The sequence below is a fragment of the Octodon degus genome, unplaced genomic scaffold (genome assembly GCF_000260255.1).
Source record: "Octodon degus isolate 3935 unplaced genomic scaffold, OctDeg1.0 scaffold00003, whole genome shotgun sequence".
In the NCBI taxonomy this organism is placed as follows: Eukaryota; Metazoa; Chordata; class Mammalia; order Rodentia; family Octodontidae; genus Octodon; species Octodon degus.
Window position 1 is genome coordinate 30,021,267 of NW_004524579.1, and position 23,135 is coordinate 30,044,401.

A 23,135-nucleotide genomic window follows, 5' to 3' on the forward strand; every position below is an offset into this window, starting at 1 on the left:
TGCCAGAATCCAGTGGAAAGAGGCCACAAATGCTGCCCCATACCTTCCGTGCACAGGCCAGCCCTGTGTACCACTAAGAATCACCTGGCCTTAAAGATGCACTTCATAAAAGAATGCAATCATACTTTGGTACTTAACTGCTTTTTTTTTTTTTTTTTTTATTTTAGGACAGGGTCTACAGGGTTTATAGGATCTCACTGTGTAGATCAGACTCTTAGTGATTCTCCTGCTTACGGCCTCCCAAGTGCTGGGATTACAAGTGCAGGCCACCACACTCAGCCTTATTAGCCTTCATTGGGTCCCAGAGGTGGGGCCAGAATTACAGGCACTCCCGGCTCCTGCATCTATCTAAGGTGGTGCTTTAGTCCTCTGAGCAATTTGGCCCCCCTGAGAAACTTCGATTTTGACAAAATGTTGTTACAATTGGCCATAAAATTTGATTTCTTTAAAACTTATTTTTTTTCAATAAATACATCAATAAAACAATAATAGGCCAAAGGAACCACTCAAAATTCTGTAATTAAATTGGTTCTCCAGTTCACTTCATGTACATCTGTCAGTGCTATTAATCCAGTAGTTCTCAAACATATTTCTGACCATTTTGAAAATGGAAAAGAATGTAGAAAACTTACAAACTTTGGCTGCTATTTGCCACTTCTAAAAAATTCCACTAACAACTTTTCCTTAAAAAATGAATGAGGTAATGTTTTATTGTTAAAACTGAACACACCAGACACCTAGTCATCACCTCACCTTTCCTAGGCCCTTCCCTCTGGTACTCTTACCCCATTTTCTAATTTTCATAGAATAGGCTGTACTCCCAGATCTCAGCCTTTCAGTACATTTAGGTATGAACATGTGTCCTCTCATCTATAATCAGTTTTTGTTCTTAGTTTTCTTGTGATACTATCCCAATGCCTGTAAGGATTATGAAATTTGTTCATCTGGTAGACTTTCCATTGTAATCTTATGCTATTTCTGTCTTTTCTTTTCTTTTTTTTCTTGCGGAACCGGGTATTGAACTCAGGCCCTTGTACTTGCCAGGCCAGCGCTTATTCTACCGAGCCATCTCCCAGGCCCTTTCTTATGCTATTTCAAACTTGAATTTGTCTGTGGTATCACCAGAGTGGGTCTCTCATTCTGGCCCCATGATGTCAGTATTAGAACTTCTGCCTTTTCATTCCCTTCTCTAATCTTGCCTGGATAGCCTGTTAAGCCTTTGCCATTTGTATTTCTCCTTCAGCAGTCTTGCCTGCAATGTTGTTGTTTTTTTTTTTTTTTTTTTTTTTTTTGCCAAAAACCTCCCAGCCTAAGGAACTTGGACTCTGCTTGCGTGCAAGCATGTGTATAAGTTAAATAGCTCTTTCTTTCTTCAGCATGCTCCCTTTCCCCTAACTCGGCATACTTCTGCTTTGGAGCGGTCTGTTGGCATGAGTGGCGTGGGCATAAGAGCACGGGATCTCTGTGCACTCAGCCTGACAGCTGCTGTTATCTCATCAGAGCCCCTCGTGGGTGGGACCACACATGAGCTAAAGCTGATGCTTTCTAATCCTACAGTTTGTCACTGTTCCACTGCTCAGATGCTTACCCAACTCTGACTGGTTTCTCTTCCTCCTCTTGGAGAGCTGAGCTGCTTATTCCATTTATCACAATGATAATAGCAATCCACCTTTCTTGCCTTCCCTCCAGGACCACCTGCTTGGCTGCTAGCCATTAAGATTGATAGTTGGCATTTCTACTGTTACTTCTGGCCTCAGAGGGCATGTTCACTAAAAGGAGCATCACTCTCACTGCCTGTGCTGGGGCAGGAAGCACCATCCAGATCCTGCTGATCACTCTGCTGCCCGCTCCCTGCATCAGCTTCTGTGGCAGAGTGGGTGCCAGCTACCCAAGGAACTTTTCAGGAAGTCCCACTTCTAATCAGATATCGTATTGTCTATGTATAGGACCAGACAGGCCTTAGAAAAGAGAAGAGATGGTCCACAGCAACAATCTCTTCCACAGAACACTGTCCCTTTCTTCTTTCTATTATGCCTAGGTCTTGTCTGAAAATTGTAGTGTCCATCAACCCATGGATGGGGCTGCTCAGATGACAGTTTTAATGCAGCCTCTGATCTGTCTGACCCTCAGAGGGGTAGGCCCAGGAAAAGAGTAAATGCAAAGACTATTTTTCTAACGCTGGGTGTAAATGTCACAAAGCTTATCTGGACAAGAGGAGAACAAGGAAAAAGTAGAAATCCCAAATTAGTACGCATTTTTTATAGAAGCTTCTGGAAGGCCTGTTCCAACAATGATTATTTAACCCAAAGAAATTGTTCTGGAAGTGTGCATTTTGAGGCATTAAACATCTCTGTGAAGAATCTTCTATCACATAGTGAGCACAAGGACCATTTGTGAGAGGTGCCTTGTGCAGTGCTCTGTTGCCCCTGCTAGTCACCAGGCAGCCTGTGGCTTGTAGTGTTTGCATCACCCAGGAGTTTGTTACAATTGCAGTCCTGGGACCCCCTTGTGACCTACGAAGTCATGTCCTGCATCATCACAAGATTCCCAGGTACTTCCTATGCGTGGGAACCTGTGCGTTGTTCCATTCTCTTACTGCATTTAATTCTTAAACAATGTTTCAGATGCAGAACCTGATGCTCTATATGCTGAAAATATTGGCCTGGTGTCCCTGGAAACTGAACAAAGACTGATAACTGATAACGCATACTTTTGTCATTACACACTGTTACTACACAGGTACTCACAATGAAATTGTCAGGGCCAGTCAAACAGCTCAGTGGATTAAAGCACATGTTTAGGCAGACTGAAAGGCTGGGTTCACTTCTCAGTGTGCCATGCTGGCCCTCCCCCCGGGGCATGGTGAGATGGCAATTGAGACCGGGTGTGGTGGCCTGCACTTGTAATCCCAGCTCTTGGGAGGCTAAACACAGACAGATCACTATGAGACTGATCTACATAGTGAGGCCATGTAGACCATGTACTAAAATACAATAAATAAATAAATACATCAGTTATTTTTTTCATTTAAAATACTAGAGGGGCTGGGGAGATGGCTCAGTAGAATAAGTGCTTCCCTGGCAAGCGCAAGGGGCTGAGTTCAATCCCCAATCCCACCAAATAAATAAATAAATAAATAAATAAATAAATAAATAAATAAAATACTAGAAATGACAATAATTAATACATGGCATATTATTATTTTTGTAGTAATTGTTGTAACTGTCCTACTAACCTGCTTTGAAACTGTTTCATTGCCATTTTATCTTTTTTTTATTAAAATGAATAAAAAATTATACAAGTTAAAAATAAGATACTAGAAATGAAAACATTCCAGTTTCTTTGAGGTGGCAAATTGCCATATGGGAAGTTCATTTCACTGGGAAATATCTCATACGCTTGTCATGAGCAGATGCTCAATAACATAATGTATCTGACTTAGTGCCATTTGGTGTAGGGGAGCTACACCAGCCAAACAGGGTTTGGTGTAGTTCTCAGCCATATGGCAGTAGGAGGACACACTGAGGTGTGCTGTAGACTGGCAGGCCAGAGATGGGCACAGCTAGATAAATTACGTGTTAAGGAGGTAATGACCATGGCCTTCCCTCTGAATAGCAGCTGGAAATAAGAAGAGACAGATGGAGCCAGAAATAGTGAGGCGATGGTAGATCAGCCTTCAAGGACGGCCAGTCACACCCAGAGCAAAGGTCTAAGTGAGAAGCCATGGAGGGTGACAGATGTAGATACTTAGTCCTGCACACAGGACTTCCTGGGCCTGTTACCTCTTGTTCTAGCTAGAGCTTTACACTCTAAGAAGAAAGAAGCAAATGGGCCAGACAAAGTAGAGCCGCAAGTTCAGGCCATCTGGAGCAGGAATGCCTATGCACCCATATTTCAGGTGAACAGGATTCAGAATATCTCCTCCTTCCCCGATCCTTTAACACAGAGAGAATCTTGTCATTATTGGTTTGTTTGTTTGTTTTCGTTTTGCATTTTGGTGCCAGGAGTTGAACTCAGGACCTCATCCTTGCATTCTCGGCTCCTTGCCATTATTGTTATGTTGACATCTTATGACACAATATTCCAAGAAGCTACTTTGTTTAGAAAACTGGGTATCTGAATTTTTGCTTGGTCAGCTTTAAGTGGGGACTTTGGTGCCAATTTTTGAGCTAGATTGATTGCCCCTACTCGCTGATTTTCACATTAAGAGTCAATGGGAAGGGGCTGGTGAGATGGCTCAGTGGTCTGAAGCACCTACTTAGAGCAAACAAGCTTAGCAAAGCACAGGGACCGCGGTTCAATCCTCCAGCACCACATGCCAGCCAGCCCCGCCCCCTGGTGGGCTGAGCTGGCCACACACACACATAAATAAATAAATTAATTAAAAAAAAAAAAGAGTCAATGGGAAGATGAAGACTTGCATGTGGAACAGTGATGCAGGGGAACCCACAATGGACTGGCACTGCTGGGCTCCTGTAAGTCATCCAGAGTTTCAAAAAGCAGATCCTGAGGTCTGGCTTTTCTCCTTGATTGGACTGTGTGTCTGTTTCCCCACCCTGCTTACCATGTGCATATGTATGTGTGCATACACACATACACACACACACGCACACTTGTCACTACTCCACTGAATTTTTGATATGCCTTGGAAATTGCAACTTTTCAAGATGTAAAAAACTTTTGAGCAGCATGGGTTGATCTCTTAGCTTTAATTGAGAAGTCCCAAAGCACTGTTTCTCTATGTGGTGTTTCAACAGATGTTATTTTAGATTACTAAGAGTGTTGTAAAAAAGATAGTTTTAGATGAAATGGCCCACCTGGAACCATGGAGTAGAGATTTATTATTTATTATTTATTATTTTTTACATTAATACAATCTACTTAGCTCAAAGACTTCTTTCCCTTTGAAAAAATCTGCAAGTTATAGTCATATAGCTCAGAACATTATCAGCCAACTGCTCTAAACAAAACTTGTAAAATTATATGAAAATGAATCCCTTTAAAAGTTAAATCTGAGTGCTGATGAAAAGAAAGAACTGTTTAAAAAGCAATCCTCTATGTAGATGGAGATATACATTAAAATGCGTATTTTCACACCTAAATAAAAAGATGCTACAATAATAAAACAGTACCATGTATTTACTTAGTGCTTCAGATTTCCAAGGGGCACCTCTATTTCATTATCATATTGTGCATTCTACCTCTAAGCTCAGCAGACATTCTACTATGAAAATGCCATAATAAGTAGGTGAATTTCTTGTGGTCTTGGCTGCAGCGTATCAAAGGGACTCATAATTCCTACCTTTCAGCAACTAAGAAGACTTGGAAGATCAATGGAAGGGCTGTGAATGTTAGCTAAACACCATTGTTCTGCATTTCAGCAGAAACAATAGTGAATGCTCACTGTATTTATTGAGCTTCTTTTTTCCCTACAATGTGTAGAGCCAGATGGGAGAGGAAAACAAGATCCAAAATTAATACACCTTTTCCTCTAGGTTTGGTCAGAGAAATGCAATAGGTTAAAAAAAAAAAAAGTAAACACGCTACTCTTAATATATGTGGCTTATGTAATCACAGAACAAAATACAAATAGGGTCTTAATATAGGGAGAGTACGTATCAGTAAGCATGTTATCCAGAGTGTGGAAATATGTTAGCTACACTGATAGAGGCCTGCAAGTGAAAGGAAAGGAAATTTCACTTTTTTGGTGCATGCTGAACTGGCTCCAAAGGAGGAATGACACAGTGAAAGGGGCATGATAGATAAAGAGCTATTTATTTTCTGGAAGTCAGGAAAGCAGAGACAGAAAGGATGAGTGGGCCAGAGAGGAGAGATACCCTTCCAGGTCACACCTCCAGTGAGCTGCTGTCTCAACCTAGCCCTCCTCCTAACAGTACCCTGAGCCCTTCACCTCCCTGGTGGATGCATACACTGTTGAGTGTAGCCTACCCATGCCCCAACCACCTGCCCGAAGCTCTGCCTCTGGAAAGACTCTGAGAGTATTTGGAGGACATTTCAGCATCAATCCACAACAGCACAGCACTCATTAATTAAGCTCCTGGCTTTCTTCCTTCTCTTTCACATAGGTATGTGCATACACATGCATGAGTGTGTTGGAATGAGCAGTGGTTTTAATTCAAGTAAGGCCTGGGCTAGTGGTGCCCTTAGTTCTGTGCTTGAGAGCTCCCATGTGCTTAGCAGCTTCAGGGATGAGATGCTATGGTTTACTGTTAATGGCACATGTAGAACTGTGGCTGAGGGGAAGTTTTGTGTGTTGGCATCTCAAGGTAACAAAGTCTATTGCAGCTTTAACAGAGAGTATATTGTTAAATGCCTCTAAAGGATGTGACACAAGTCAGTATCCTTCGTGTGAAGAACTTTTGTTATCTCTGTATTTAAAGAATCCATCTGCATTCTCAATATTTACCTATTGAATAGATGTATGATCAGTTAATAAATAAATGGGCAAATGAATAAATTATAAAAGGGAATAGGAAATAACGAGGACAAAGCTACTTTCCCAGGAAAGCAGGCACTGTATGAAGTTTGAAGGGGGCTGGTTTGTGCATTAGGGCACCCATAGGTGGAGGAATCTGACATGGATTTGGAAGACCATGAAAATGGAGAAATTGAAAGGAACCATCAGAATTTGCTTCTGCACGTGCACTGCAGCTAGCACTGCTCAGTGCAGGACTCTCAGCAGAGCCCAGTTTCCAGCACACACTGTGCCATCTCTGCGCCACCCATCAGAGCCATTTACAAAGAAAGGGATCTGCAATAAATTCCATCAGATTGATCCACTTTCTCGCTTTAAAAATCTTTCTTGAGAGAATGTTCACACTCACCTACTTCAGGTGCACATCCACAGGATAGACCACAGAAGCTGACCAGGCAACATTTGCTTGCATTCTATCGTTTTTTTTCCTTTTGGTTTAATAAGTACACCTCATATTTATAGTGCTTCTCTAGCCATTCTTTCCAGGCCTGTGAAAAGGGCTGTTTGCTGCCCACTGAGTGTGAATTATAGGGCTGACATTTAATGGTGCAGCATCTTTTGCTCACTGCCCTCAACAATTGAGAGATGACTTGAAGGGGAATGATAGTGCATAGTAAATGCCTTGCACAATGTGAACTCACTGTTTTGATTTGATTTGATTTTTTTAAATGTAAGGTTTAAAAAATACCATGTGATCTGTTGACATTACACTAAATTACACTGTTAGAAGAACATTAAGTTTTTCATTTCACACTTTCTGAATCTTAAACACCATTACTATAGAGAAAGATCAGTCATTTTCTAACGATTCACGAGCAGATTTGGGCGAATCAGAAATGACCATAATTATTCCAGCTACCTTTTTCATGGAGTTCCACTAAGGAGATGAGGAAAGGAAGGCTAAAGAAGAATCATCCTCTGTAAGGATATAAGTACTTTGTAAGTGCTCTGTGTAAATTCACAAGGCGTAAATGAACAAGTAATTTCATAGTACAATGGAAATCTACTTTGGATAGACTACAATTATTATAAGCCACAAACACTGATCCAGCCATCTGGGGATCATTTGCAAATCTGTGAGCACATTCATCTTCCTCAACTTTGTCATGAGGCTATGACATGAAATAACAGTCAATAATATCTTCCTGTGATTAATTTCCTATGAAGATCACCAGGAATTTGGTATCACTGATTTTTATCCCTAGTGACTAGAGTACCTAGAAGTTATGAGAGGTGTTAACTTGTTTGGACCATTTATTTTAAGAAAGAAATTCTTGTAGTATGACACAGAGTCAGGAAGGAGAAGAAGGAAATCAGAAATATCACAAAAATAGAGTGAGTAGCAGAGCCATCAGAAGTGAGGAATATTTGTATTAATCCATGCATGAAAAAGCATCCTGAACCAGTGTCCTGTTCTCCTCTACATCCCCACATTCCCTTTTTCAAGGTCCAGGAAATGCTTTCATGAACCTTCTCTTAATTTATTTTATTTGTACATTAATTTTAACCTCGAATACATGCCTGTTTTCAACCCTATCACCATAAAAAAGAAATAAAACCAGAACACAATTATTTCCCTTCAAACATTTCAGCCTTTTGTCTCCTAGTCAAAGAGCTCCCTGTTGAATTTTTAAACACTAATAGTTTCATCTTCTTCAGCCTGACATAGTCAGCTTTGGAAATTTGTGTCCACTGAGATATTTTGTGGCGAGGCTTGATTTGATTATTGCCCCGCTTTCACCTGCAAGGTACAGAAGAAAGGACTCCAGGCACCTTAGGAACTCTGGAATGTAAGAGCAAACTAGAGTTCAAGATGGGTCAGGTCCCAAGAAGGGGAAATTAAATGTATTAACCTCATAGAACAAGATTAGCAAATCTTTCGTAAACCTCACCCACCCATTCCTTCTTCTAATTCTAATGAGTTTATCGTGCAGTAATGACAGCAGAGCTTCATCAGAATTCTGCCTGTGAAGGGCAATTTTCAGACTCCGTTTGTAAATGAGATCTGCACCATAAAAACCATAGTCATCCATCACAGAGAAGTAGCTTGTGCCTGATAAAAGGCTGTTTGGGCAGAGTCAATCAAATGAACATTATTAGAGCTTGGTGTAATGCTGTCCGTTAGCTGATGTGGAAGGGATATAACACAGTTGCAGAATGTGATTTTTTGATTCCTCTGTCCCTCTAGAAGGCTAAATTCTATTCTAACAGGAACACCTCAGAGTGACATTCATAATTTTTCTTATATAAAGAGACTTTCTCCTATTTCTTACCTGTCAAGAACAGTTAGAACTGTGTAGAATTTTCACAATATACGTAACACTACAAAGGAACAGTTCTTTAGTTCAAATTACAGCTCAGTGTGTTGGTTATTAATGAAAGGAATGCTGCGCTCTTCTGTAAACTAAATGAAGATTGACAACGATAGTAACTTTTAGTGTCTCTTGGTCGTGACCTAGGATCATACTAATAACAGTGGATTTTGAATTAATAAGTCATTTAGGTACCGTCTGATTTAGTGATTTTCTAAGGCTTACCATTGGAACCCATTTTTCAATCAAATATATGGCATCATAATATAAAAAAAGAAATGATAGAATGGGACTTTTCATTCAGATCAAGAGTTCTCAATTCCTCCAGTACTGGGATGACACGTGTGTGCCACCATGTCTGCTCTTGGTGACGGGCCAGCTCAGTGCACATGTGGTGCTGTTCATCAAACGCCAGCCCTCACACTTGCCTAAGTAGGCACTTAATCCACTGAGCTATCCTCCCAGCCCTCTAAATTCTCACTTTTACCCATAAGCCCCCTCTGGTGCCCAGGGCTCTTCTATTACACTTCTGTAAGATAGGAGTCACTGAACCAGTTTCTCAGAGATAGGTCCTTATGTGGAGAAGAACCAGTGTAGAACTAGTGTTCTCTGAGGCAAGCACAAAAGGCAGATATTATCCAGGTTCAGGGAAGCTTGTAATAAGGAAAGTAGAACTTAGATGTCATTCCTTTACTTTTTTCCTTCTTTAACAAAATTTGGAAATCCATTTTTTTTGTAATAAATACAACAATTTAATATGCCAGTAGAGTACTAATACTATGCAAACTAATTCAAACCCATTTGTAATTCACATTAAGCCAATAGTCGCCACAAATACTGATGTTGATTTCAAAGTCATGATAATAACACAAAAATTTATGTTATTTCTGTAGTTAGAATAATGATTGTTAATTATTGCTATGAACAATCTTTAACCAGTCCTCATTAATTTACTCAGTAACTATTAATTGAGGATCCATGATCCATCCTGGTCATGCTCCCAGGCCTCCACAGCTTGTGTTCCAGTGCTGGAGACACATGCATACAAGAGATATTTGAAAACAGATAAAAGTTGCCAAAATGAAAAATGTATCCATGGTTTTGTGGAGCTACTGAGAATTTAAAAAGAAAAACAGCACTTCATATTTCTGCTTAGAAAACACATTCCTTGGGGAGTCATGAAGTATATAAAGGATTTTGATAAACAAGAGAGAGGATATTCTAGGCAGAAAGGCCAGTACACATATGTAGAAAGAGGTTGAAGAAAAATTCTGTCTTGATCAAAGAACTGCAAGTCATTTGGCATGGTTGGAGGGCATGGAGGGTGGTAAGAAGAAAAGAGGTGAAGCTGGACATGTAGGGAAGAGGGACTTGGTTAAACTTTTTATTTTTCTTTTTTCTGGTACTGGGGACTGAACTCAAGACCTTGCATTTACCAGCCAGTCACTTTATACCTGCTGAACTATCTCTCCAGCCTCACAAAATATTTTATAGTGTTTATAAAGAGCCTAGGTTTTATTGTGTAGCTCCTGAAATAGTATTTATAGGTTGCAAATTGAGTGTTTTCATTCCTGAATGATGATTCAGATGACATGTGTGAATTGGGAGGGATGGAGAAAGGAGAAAGGGAGGTTGTCCAGATTTTTTAAGTCTCTTCTGGGTTATAGCAGATGAGGGCTACAAAAGTAGTGAGGTGAGAAGGATGGTGGGAGGGACTGATACTGAACTCATACCACCAGCTTGCTGGGTGGCTAAGGAAGAAGACATGGAAAACAGAGAGGATAGAGGCCCAGATTTCTGCCTTGGAAGCCTGAACTAGCAAGACCCATTTCACAAGGGGACAACCAGGGAGGTGAGGGTGTGGGATCATCTCAACAAGGCAGCACAGAGCCACTGCCTGCACCACCAGGCATGGTTGGCCAGCACAGTCTCTGAGTGAACCAGCCTTGGCCACCACTAAAATGTTTTCCTATTTGTTTTTCCAGCATGATATACATATCAACTAAGACTTGAAATATCTTCACACGAATGAAAAATATTAATGTAATTAGAAATAGTCCAGTCATTAAATGATTTCTATGCCAAGAAGCTTGAATTCAAGTGAAGAAAATTTATCATAACTCACATTATGGCTAAAAATAAACAATAGCAAATCCAATAAATGCCTACCAAACATAACCAATAATATTTCAGCTGGTTTAATGAGCACTAAGCTAGAAGGTCAAGACAAAAGCAAACAAGAATCTCTTTCACTTTGAAAGCATACAAATTGAACATGTTTGGCATTTTATTTTGCATTTGAATATGAAACAGCAAAATTTATTTGATAGCAGGAAGTAAAGGTTAAGGTTCTTTATCTCCTCCTCTGGCCTAGCCTAGTATTAAGCTGCAATCTCCTGTGTTCTGTTCCGTTGAACTCTAATCTTTTCCTTCTTGAAAATGTTTCTGGATAATCATCTCAGAAACTCATTGAAACCTTTCAGCTAGTGGCACAAAAATCAGAGGGGAAGGAGGGAGGGAGGAAAGGATGGAGAGAGGGAGAGAGCAGTTGACCAGGTAAGTTTTGAAATTGAAACAAGCTCAAACCTTCAGTGTGTTGAAAGACAGATAACATTTCTTCTGATCACCAATCAAACAATTACAGACACAAAGTGGACCATTGTATAATTCAAAAATGATGTTAGTGAACCCATTGTACATCTTATAGGCAAGCTAATGATTTTTGGTTTTTTTCCAGAAGCAGGGATTGAACTCAGACCCTTGCACTTGCCAGGCAAGCGCTTATTCTACTGAGCCATCTCCCTGGTCCCTGATTTTGTTTTTTAATTTTTATGTTTTAATAATTTTATTGAGAAATAAATAACAATGAGAGTTTCAAACCTGATTAGTAGGACAATTTCAATAATTAATACATTGCATATTGTTGTCTTCTTAGAGGTTATTCATAGTACAAGATGCAGACAAGATATCCTGTCCACAAACACTATTATACAAATTTTTCTATTCATTGAATTAAGAGAATGTAGCTGTATAATCTATCCTAACTATTTTGAATATACAGATAAAAATGGTCCATCATTTATATCCCCTTTTTTTGTTTAGTTTTGTCAGAGAAGTGTATTCCATTGTCATTTAAATATTGTAGGCGTGTGAATTCAGCAATATATTCCAATATAGTCCAGTAGTCCATAATAGTAGTGGGCTATCCTTAGGACTGGCAATGTCAGAAGTTGTTGACTTGAGCCTTTTACAGCTCAGAGTTTGTTTTTTAAATTTACCAAAAAAGTCATTTTTCAAAATCAACAGCTTATATTTAGTAAGGCATGCAAATTAGAAACAAATGCAGAACTAGTGAACATTTATAATAAGAGTATCATTGGGGTGAATAAAGAAGAGAGTAGGAGGAGGGAGAAGTAAATAAAAAAAGAAAGCACGGGAACTTTTACTGTGATTTCTAGTTAATTTCTTTCAAGACAATTTACGACCCTTGATGACTAGCAAACAGCAGCATACTCCACTCAGCGTAAGAATATAATACCTGGTAATAATAATAATAATTTGCAATGAATGCAGAAGTTCCCGCAGTCTCTGATTTAAAATGTGAGTTTTGGAACAGCAGGAAGATTACAGATGATATTCGATTTTCTAAGAGTTTTATCCATAAAGAATCCTGCAGCTGCACTTACTTACCTCTCTCCTTAGCATTATTATGCAGACACAGATACTGACAAAAACACAGTAACAAAATTTAAGAGACTGCATAATTCTTTATAAATAAACCCACTTTATATATTCACATATATTGTATGCTGCTCAAATGCAAATGCTAAATGTTGTTTGTCTGTTACTTCTCTCCTACGTCTCTGTGTGTAGTCTCTCCTTAAGATAATAATATATTCAGATTTTCAGTTTCCCTAACACAGGGACAGATTTTGAATGTATGAGTTGGGTGATACTTTCATGACACAAAAAAAACTAAAGAGGCCCAGACAAATTGAGACCTTTCTGGGAACCGGTTCGAATTCAGCACAGCCCTCAGGTGCTCATTCAGAGCTCTTGATTTTTTAGTAAGTGGCCACTGGTTTGGGGGAAATTAATTCTCAAATCTCCTCCAACAGGAAGCTTCAGAGACTATAGCCTTCCGTCTCTTTAGGCATGTTTATGACTTTAATATCTTCTCACCCCTATACAACACCCTCAGTGTTTTGTTTTTTTTTTTTTTACTTTGATTAAAAAGGAAATTTGAAACTAAAATTTGTAGAATATTTCAGCTGTGTACAGTGCTAACCTCACACCTGTGCGATGCTCCAAATATACAATACTGCGCCCACAACAGTGATCAAAACATCACCATTTTCTTTCTTTTCCTGACTTCAGTGACTTTTTCAGATCCCGCTGGATCACACAATGATTTTGGCCCTGTATTTTATTGACCCTCTGGGTAAATCCAGTGGATGAGCTCTTTTCTTGTTTTGCATGTAATCCTAAGGAATGCATTATGGTAGGATTTAGTCATGAAGATATGATACTCTCCTCTTGCTCTGTTCTGTCTGCCTAAGCTGTGTTTACTGGGGTTGGTAATCTCATCGGGCATTCTGCTGCTTCCTATCATGTGGCCATTGAAGCTGTTGCAGCAATTTGCATACAGGTGTCACAGAATCATTCTCCTGTTTGCATATTGCTGCTGATGATGAAAGGAGTGGTGGAGTAAACTGCCCAGGCCCCCAGAGAGTCCCAGTGTCCTCAGCAGTTCATTTTGTAGCAAGTGGAGCAGAGCCTTGTCTCCAATTTTAAACCTTGGGGTTATATTAGATTCGGCATAATGCCCAGGGAGACATTTGAATCCCATTGACTGATTTCTGTGTTGTAGTCTCAGGAGGACTGTTTGCCAGTTTCCATTTTCAGTTCTGTCTGAGGAGTTCTGAGAGAGTTATGGTGTTCCATGGTGATGATATCAGAACAATTTTGAAACAATTCTCTACTCCATACTCTTAAAAATACCTCAAAGACTTTAGTTTTCCTGTGGAAAGAAAAAATTTCTCACAGACAGAAGAGACATAAGGGGCACATGTTAGTGAACCTAAGGGTTTCAGAGGAACATACGACAACTTCATATGAGAAAATGCGCCGTGTCTTAGTCCGTAATACACGTGCTCTGCCAGCCCTTTGGTAATGTTAGCAAAAGATCTCCCATAAGTAACCAGTGTTCAAAGTAGTGTGTGAGTCAGAAAGGGGTGATTTGGTTTTTGCTTTCAAGAAATCTTCATCATGGATGAGAAGACTGAATATGAAACTTAAAAGATTTAAATAAAAATAAGGCCATTTGTGCTGCATGCGCAAGAGCAGTGGCTCCGACTGCAGTTTAAAAGCATGGGACAAGAGTTAAACTAGGTGGTTCACACAGGCTTCTCAAAAAATGGGATTGCTCATTTGGAGCCCCAACAATAGGTTCGTTCAGCTTCATCAGAATGGAACTACTTGAATCTGAGGATAGTATTATATCCCAATTCAACCTCAGAGATAAAAATGATACTTTGATTAGTGGATAGAGCATATTGTTTTAGATGGGATAGAATGTTCATGGAAGGAAATAGTGATATAAACTTTTTAGAATGTCTTTAAAGGCCTGCTGAGCATTTTGACTTTTAGTTGAGGAAATTGAATGGGGATGCACGAAGTTAACTAGAGACTTTTGAGGAGAAAGTTTCCCTAGTTTCACCTAGCCACAGCTGATAACATGGGTGGGTAGGTGGGTGGTAGCGCTTGGGCAGGTGAATGGGAAACATTTCATTAGCATTTAGTGCATTTCATTGAAGATTTGCAGGTGGTATCCTCAATTTTCAGATCAGAACGGTAGCAATATAATCCAGCAGACATAGTGCACATGCAATTCTACTTGATGAGACAAGGGTCATTCTAAACAGCGCAACTCTTGTGCTTTATTCTTCCCACTAATGTCCATGTTCTTTATCTCAGGGGTCCCCAGGTGGTTTCCAAATGGACTGGAATAAATTTGGGGAATTGTTTCATGGGAAGTGAACTGCAGAAATTAATATTTTCTTATTTCTTTCCTTATTATTCTCTTATTTCCAGATCCTTTGAGAACTAGATTAAAAGGATGAAAGATCCTCTATGGCAAAAAACACACTTATAAATAGAAATGTGCTTGTGGTTTTAAGAGTTTTCAAATGCCCAGAAATATATTTGTTGATGGTAACCTAAAAGTCCTGGAGCAGTGTTTAGTGTTGAATGATGTGGGCACGTGAATTCTGCATCAGAGATAGAAAGTCCAGGTAAAGGGAATAGTTCTTTCATATTTGCTCTCATTGGAGGGAAGAGAAATACCAACAAATAGTTGAATTGGCAAAGCTTTAAGGGAGGAACTTTTGAGAGTGATGGGCTTATTCTAGTTAAGACCCTATTTGTAAGTTTCCACTCTGATAAACTTTACATATTAAAATGATGCAAAGTAAGAATTTAGCGGAAGGGTTAATATTCAGTGGGGGAAACAAAAATATTACAGAAGATGCAATAATTTCAGAAGCAAGAGGATCAAATAGAGGCTCGAATAGGACAACTATGTTTCAATCTATGTCCTTTTCCTGAGTGATCTTTCAGTAGTGTTGTCTAAGACTTATATTATCTCATAATTTTCTGGTAAGAAGTAACCAAGGCTTTATTGAATTTGCTTGTAGTGATGGAAGAGGGGTTGGAAATTTTACCAGGGAATAATTCTTATTTTCATTATTAATTATATGATTCATTTTATTTGTTCTTTTCAATCTTACTCATTAAATATTACTAGACTTCAATCTATAAATAAAATGACCATTCATCTGAGTTGTTCCAGGAAGATGTAGACTTTTACTTGTAATTATTCTCAGTGCCACTTTTATTTTCAAAAGTGTCCAATTTTAAACACTAAATTTTATGATCACTATAGTTTTAAATTTTTAGCGGAATGCTACCTCAGAGAAAAACCTATTTGTTCTCGTCAATGCACTTTACAAGGCTGTCTGGACTATAGATAGCATGATTCCTTATAGGCCTTTGAGTATAATGTGAGCCTCATGAGACAGAGCTTTGACTGTGGTTTTTCACCACACATCCCCTGAGCCTTGCTTTTGTTACATTACATAGAGACTGAGTTAATTCGCGTTATGAGTGAGTCTAAAACACTCTCGCCATTAAGGAAATTGCTGCCATATAGTTATCTTCCATCCAGTTATTACCATGTAATTAATTTCAGAACAGACCATACCTGGCAGAAGCAGTTTTAATTTGAACATATTAAAATATTTGAATAATTCAAGGCAATTATGTTAGCAGATTTTTAGAAATATGATTTGAATGTGCTTACATTGTTTTGAGAATAAGTGTTTAACTTAGTAAAATGTAAAGCTGTTAAAGTGTTTTCCTTGGATGCTAAAGCATGAATGATGGTCTGTTGTTGAAATATCCAGGCAAAACATGAGAATGGACTGTGGGAATATTGGGGGGCAGGGATTATATATCCGCAATGAGGAATGGGTGGGCAGCGTTTCAGAGCACTGCCAGACTCAAACTATGTCTTTTCTCACTTCCTTCTTTGCATTTGTCAAGATTGTGCTGTATATAGATATCATATTTTGGAGAGGTGACCTAGGGTATATGAGCCATATTCTTATTTTACACAGAAATCCATCATGCTTGGTTATCTTCTTCCCCAGCCACCAGAAGATTAGAAGCAGAAAGTTGGAAAGAAAGCTGTTAGAGTCAAACAGATTTATGGTAATGGGAGAAATTGAAAAACCACAAAAAGGAAGCTGGGGATTCAAACAGCATGATTTCTGAGGCCATTTGGGAAAGAGATAAAGAGCCGTGCCCGCCTCGCAGCCCTGGAGGCTTCCCTGTGTTAGACCAACATGGAGTGGTTGTCAGTAACGATGGCTGCGGGCAATCAAGAAAAGGTTAAAGTAGGTTTTCTGTGCTCTATTCCATAAGCAGATATAGTTTATAATCTCTATCAGTGAAACTGGTCTTTTATTTGGACTCTTTTGGTTGCAAGGGAGGATCCAAATACATCCTAGGTATGAGTGAGTGTGTGTGTGTGTGTGTGTGTGTGTGTGTGTGTGTGTATGTGTGTGTGTCTGGGTATGCGCACATGTGTGCATGCACATTGAGGCTAGAAGTTGGAAGGGAAAAGAAAAGAAACAGTCCCTAGCCAAGTAAGCCCATATAGTTGGCCAATGTATTTTGGAGGCTCCTGATGCCATTATTACTATTTTTATTTTTTTTTATTTGTGTGTGTGTGTGTGTGTGTGTGTGTGTGTGTGTGTGTGTTTATGTTTGTTTTTCTATGATGTCTCTCTCTGAGTCATTTCGATTACCATCCCCACTTTGGCCACTGCTCTAAACCATTTTTTCAGTATCAACTTCTGCTTTTTATTTTGTTGAGTTTGTGTTTGTAAGAAGGAAAAGTGATATTCCTAGTCCATCTCTGCACACTGGCAGTTTCATCATTTGCTGGTTACCCTGTGTTTTGCCCCCTCTTCATCAGTTGCCTGGTCCTATACCCACTTGCACATATAAGGAGAGAGTGGATTTGGTTATTTGGGCTGATTCTGGTAATACACTAAGCAGAAAGATAGCTGGTTTCACAAGAACTCAACTGGCAGCATCGCAGATAACTAAATACATTTTAAAAAAGATATTTAAAAATTTTGAGTTTTAGCATGAACTTTAGTTGTCTAGAAAATTTGCTTCAGGAGGAAATATGTTGCACTGATATTATGCAAAGCAAAGCCTACTCTACTTATACATCATCGCTCTACTAAAATATTAATATCCTTATTATACAATATGTAACCTTATTCAATAGTCATTTTTTTTCTCCTTACATCTTTTAAAAGAAAGTCTGCATTCTTCCCATTCTTAATTACTCAATCAAGGGCTGGGGAGATAGCTCGGTGAACTAATTGCCTGCTTAGGCAAGCACAGGGACAGGGTTGATCCTAGTACTGCATGCTACACCAGCCCCACCACCAGTCATGTTGAGCTGGCCACCGGCTGTAATCCCAGCACTGTGGAGGATTACAGGAGGATCACTACGAGTATGAGCTGCATAGTGAGACCCCTGTACCAAATCCATAACATAGATAAATAAATAAGTAAATAATCATAGGTATAGTTCTGGGATCCTCTCTGATATGGATCAACGTACTGACCTTCTGCCCTCACTGTTTCCTCCCCTTCTAATCTTCTGCTCAAACTCAGATGAACAGGCACAGGGACTTTCACATCTTAATAGGAAGTATTGCTCTTTCCAAAAAGGGGAAGTGCGTGGCGGCAGAACTGCCATGGCTGGGTTTTAGAAGAAGAATCTAAGCAAGTGCTCAGGACAGAAACTTCTGTCACAACACACGAGGGAATGTTCTAGAGATCATGCTGCACAGAGGCACCGCTCACATCACCCAGTCAGCACTGTGACATTGGGCAACACGTTCTCGGGAAATCCCGACTGAGAGTACTAGCAACCCCAGGGCAGAAAATATGAGGGTAGCTTTATTTAGAAGGTATATTCATTATTTCAAATAGAACTTTCAAAAGTCACAACATGGAGAGACTTTTAAACTTGAGTGTCTTTTTCTTTTCCATTTCCTTTTTGTCTGTCTGTCTTTCTTTCTTTCTTTCTTTCTTTCTTTCTTTCTTTCTTTCTTTCTTTCTTTCTTTCTTTCTTTCTTGTTTGGGGAAGTGGAGTGGGTATCTTTTCACCTCTTAGCCAATATTCATTGATCACTTACCAGATGTCATGTACTATTCTCAGAATCTTATGAGAAAATCCTGTGAGAACAGACACTAATCAGCCCATTTTGCAGGTAATGATACTCTGGCACATGCAGGAATGCAAAGTTCAAGACCATACTGCTGCTAAGTACGGAAACTGATATTCTGACCCTATTATACTTAGCTGCTCCATGAAGTTCCTTGGGTACACCTACCACACGGGCCAGGTCTGCTTATGACCATGACGTCCTTGTCACTCATTGTTTATATGCAGAAACATTCCTCAGTGACAGGGATGTGTGCTTTAGGCATGGGAGTGGGTTATTCACAGAGTCGGATCTGCTTAAGACAAGAAAAATAAGAAAATAATTTCTCAAAACAGTAGGTCTTAAGTGCAAACCTAATGGCCCAATTCTCTACTGCCTTTGGAGGATCAGGGAGAAAAAATAAATGTGAATAAAGAACCAGTAGCACAGAGAGGAAGCTAAAATGTGAGAAAATAGATGCATACTGAAAAACAGTAATGAGGTTTCTATATCTGAAAAACTTATAAATAATTTAGAGGTATCTCTACATTAGTTAGGAATTTAAGTATTAAAATGCAGTAGTGACCATAAGATTCACAATGGAGCCTAATAATTTAATAAGAGAATTTTAACTGTGCTGTACATATTAACTTCATATGAAGAAGAAACCAGGATGCATAAAGCAGAATAAATGTACCTGGAAACAACTGCACTAATACCAAATGAATCATTTGAACAGTCTAGTAGTACTTTTAGTTGATATGGGAATTGTATGCCATGTTACTCTGACTAATACCAGCTGCATGGCCATTATGATGGAAATGCAGACAGAAAAACCATAGGAATGTTGTGAACCTTCACAAGGACTGGAAATATTATGGTCAGAGTTAATGTCAAGGTCCTTCAAAAATGTTAAAAGTTTAATTAAAATGTTACCTTTAGAGATAAATATTTGTTCATACTTCTATTGAAAGGCACATAGAAGAATCAATAGCACACTCATAAAAGATAAAAATAATTACCAATAAATGCAAACAATAACATTACAAATAAAAGCATTTTAGACAAGGTGAGGTCAAGCTTCTTGATATTTATGTTAATACAATAAATTGATGAAATGTATAGTGACCATAGTCAATAGAAATAGAATTAATTTTTCAGGAAATTATTTTTGCTAGTGATCACAATATAAAAGTAGTTCATAGTAGAATAGGGAAGAAAAACTTGCCTTGTTGCCAACATATTCCTTGCTCTTATTAAATGAATCTTAGATTCCTCATGATGAAGCAGGTTATTTATATCACTTTGCTTTATTTGCCTTGCCATCCTCAAGGTGTTTTTGTGAGTACTGAACTGAGTTGTAGTTCTTCTCCTCTACTAAAAGTAGATTTTAAGTATTGCTTTCTTGGGCTCCACTGTTTTAAAGCTATTTGTAAAATAATTTTCTGTTAATTTATTGGAGCTATTTTAGAACTCTTTTATTTCAAAATACTCCTCATGTGATGAACACATAGCAAGGAAATTTCCACATTCCTCCTTTAGAGTTTGGTTTTTATAATTTAAAGTTACATTCTAAGAAGTATAATTTTTCTTTCTAAAGAAGGGCGTGTAGGAAAGGCACCTGCTGTGTGGACATATAATGTTCTCAGCATCCCTTCTGATCCCGAGGTAAATGTTTAGGGTATTTAAGCCTGGATCACTAGGTCACTTCCCATTTGTGATTCGGTGACAAGAGAATGAAAGTTCGAGGGGCCTGTAGTGCAGTCACTAATTCTCTGTCAAAATGTAACGAGGCCCCTCATTGCTACAAAGGCCAATGATCCCATAGTTGACCTGTGCGTCTTTGGGAGTTGCAATTTTCAGCGATGGAAATGGGTTGAATCAGGCTGAATTCGATGCGATTAAATGAGAGGAAGGCTAAAGCAACTTACTGTGATAGTCACAAAGCAGGATGCTCCAGGAAAGACATCCTGTATTTGAAATTCAGTCAGTACTTAACAACACCTAAAATTCAGATGCTGTATTTTCAGAATAATAGGAAGGTAAAGGCCTGGCATGAATGTGGAATCTATTCCCGAGACATCAAAATTTTGTGTAGTTTAAAAACTACTGACCATTTTATTCAATTACTTTGGTCTGCAGAAATGCATGCCTAATTAATAAAGCCAGAGCATAATCATTTATCTTGTAATGAAAACCTTTTATGGATAGCCACTAATGAAGAGCAGACTTTGCCTTTCCAATTGTGACTGTCATGTGGTACAGGGGCAACCTGTGTGATGATTGAGAGACAGGGAGACGCTGTGTGCTACATCATGTGGAACTGTCATTAAACATCCACATATCAATTATGTTGCACCAGGCTTTATTAATGATGTACTTATCAAATATTCATTGTATGGCACTAACATTTAAAGAATGTGTTCTACTGAGCCTAATGGATCTGTGCTTTGACTGCTTAGGTTATTTAGTGAATTAATTCCAGGGCACAATTTGAACTATTGAAATCTGAGCTGATATAATATGTCATGTTCTACAAGAATATAGTTGCTCTCTTATTTGGGGATAATTATAGGTCTTGTTGATACATGGGAAGTGGTAACAAGGAGAAGGTGGCCTGCATCCACGCACATGCACACACCATTATATACACACTCAGTATATGCACGCTTACATGGACACACAGTGCTGGCCTCTGAACGAAGCTATCGTTTATTATTTATCCCAAAATACTGGTTTTGTTTGTGTATCTGGCCTCATCTTCACAACTGTCTGAGACAATTCAAATCATTGCTTTCAGTGAGCATCTATCTGGGGAGAGCTGTTCTGATGTCCTTAAAGCTTGCTCTGATCTGTCTCTGCTCACATAAAAGAGACTAACCACTTTTTTACTCTTGTGTTGGAAAGAAATTGCTGTCCTACATTTACTTAGCTATAGTATGCATGTCTTTTTATGAAAATAATGTTTAAGGATGAAGTTTCAAATATTTCTGGAGATTTTTCTCTCCTTCAGATCGAGATTTTACATTTAGGTGGATGATTTATCATACTGCAGCAGTAATAGAAACTAGTGATAAGCTACATAATTTTACCATAACGATTACTGTTACCATTACTGTGATTTCTACAAATAGACATTGTACTACATTTGTCATCATCCATTACAAATAAGTACCCATATGTATATTGCAGTGTTTTTAAAATGTTTTCATCACTTTCACATGAAATAGGTGTTTTTATTGTTGTCTACAATGGTAATGGTGGACAGTAGCCTCTTTCTCTAAGATACATTTGGGGTAAAATGAACATCATTTAAAATGTCAGATATTTCATAATTCTGTTACTGTTTATTATGTATCAGGTGATATGCCTTATAATACAGTTTAAATTTCTCTCATGGTACATAGGTTTTACAGTAAAACACTTTCATATTTTAATAGGCCCAATTTATGGCATATTTTTGTACCTATTTGTTGTTTGAAGAAATACACCAATCTGGTGAGAGAGTACAAAGACCAGTTGCTTCTACCTGATGGTGGTGTTTGAATAACATATAGAATACCCAGGAATATATATTTTTGGAGTAATGACGTTAACTTGACACATGACACATCTGGATAGATCTTCTGTTTTATAGGTAAGCTGCTCTAGCATGTATAAGTGACCAGATGCAAATAGTAAAGCTGAAATCAGAATTTTGGTTTTTGTAAGCTTACTGGAGGTTTCTTCAACATACAGTACTACTTCTCAAGTTTATTATTGTAGAATTTTTATTCTCAAACACTTTAAAAAGCAGGGTCTACAGGCTGATTTGTACTGAAGTGAAAAGAGTCCCTATTATACTGAACTTTATGGAAATGCAGCAAGCAAGGAGTTTTGTACTAGCTTTTCATTCTGATTCTTTTTGTCACAAAAAGCTCTTCATTTTTGTAGCCTGAATCATTTGTAATTATGGATTGTGCTTTTAAAAAATTCATCAATGAAATCTTTGATTTAAAAATGAGATGCCCAGATAGGCAGAAGAGAAATGAATGGAATTTAATGTAATAGGATATTTCTAAGGAAATCATAAAGGAAAGGCAGCTCTCCTAAAGTGGTGTCCCATGAGGTGGTAGGAAAATGAAGATATCACATTCAGTCATATTTTGGAATTTGTTAGCCAGCTTTATTTGACATAAGAGTACACAGAAAATAGCTTTAGGATGCACATTAAGTATTTATCATATATGAAATATGTCCACTGTACAGAAATTAAAAGTAGTAGGCTCAAGTGTTCAAATGACAAAGAAACATATTAATGTACTCAAACTCCTTCATTTGTTATTGTTATTTTAATTGTGAAATAACAGATTTTCAGAATCATAAACACACCAACTCCTGCTAATAGCACAGAGTACACCTTAGTAAACAAGGATTACTGAATAAAACAGTTACTTGAGACAAAGTTGAGTAAAAGGTAAATGAGTAAAGTTTTCCAAATGTAGATTTTGACAAAGTCACATCATTATTCAAAGTCTTTAATCAGGGCCCAGGTAG

General features: G+C 38.4%; 1 protein-coding gene across 1 annotated transcript in view; it reads left to right on the top strand.

The window, feature by feature from the left end:
* The window catches only part of Dcc (DCC netrin 1 receptor), a 1,292,183-nt gene that overhangs the window by 89,253 nt on the left and 1,179,795 nt on the right, over nucleotides 1-23,135 (top strand). The window lies entirely within an intron of this gene.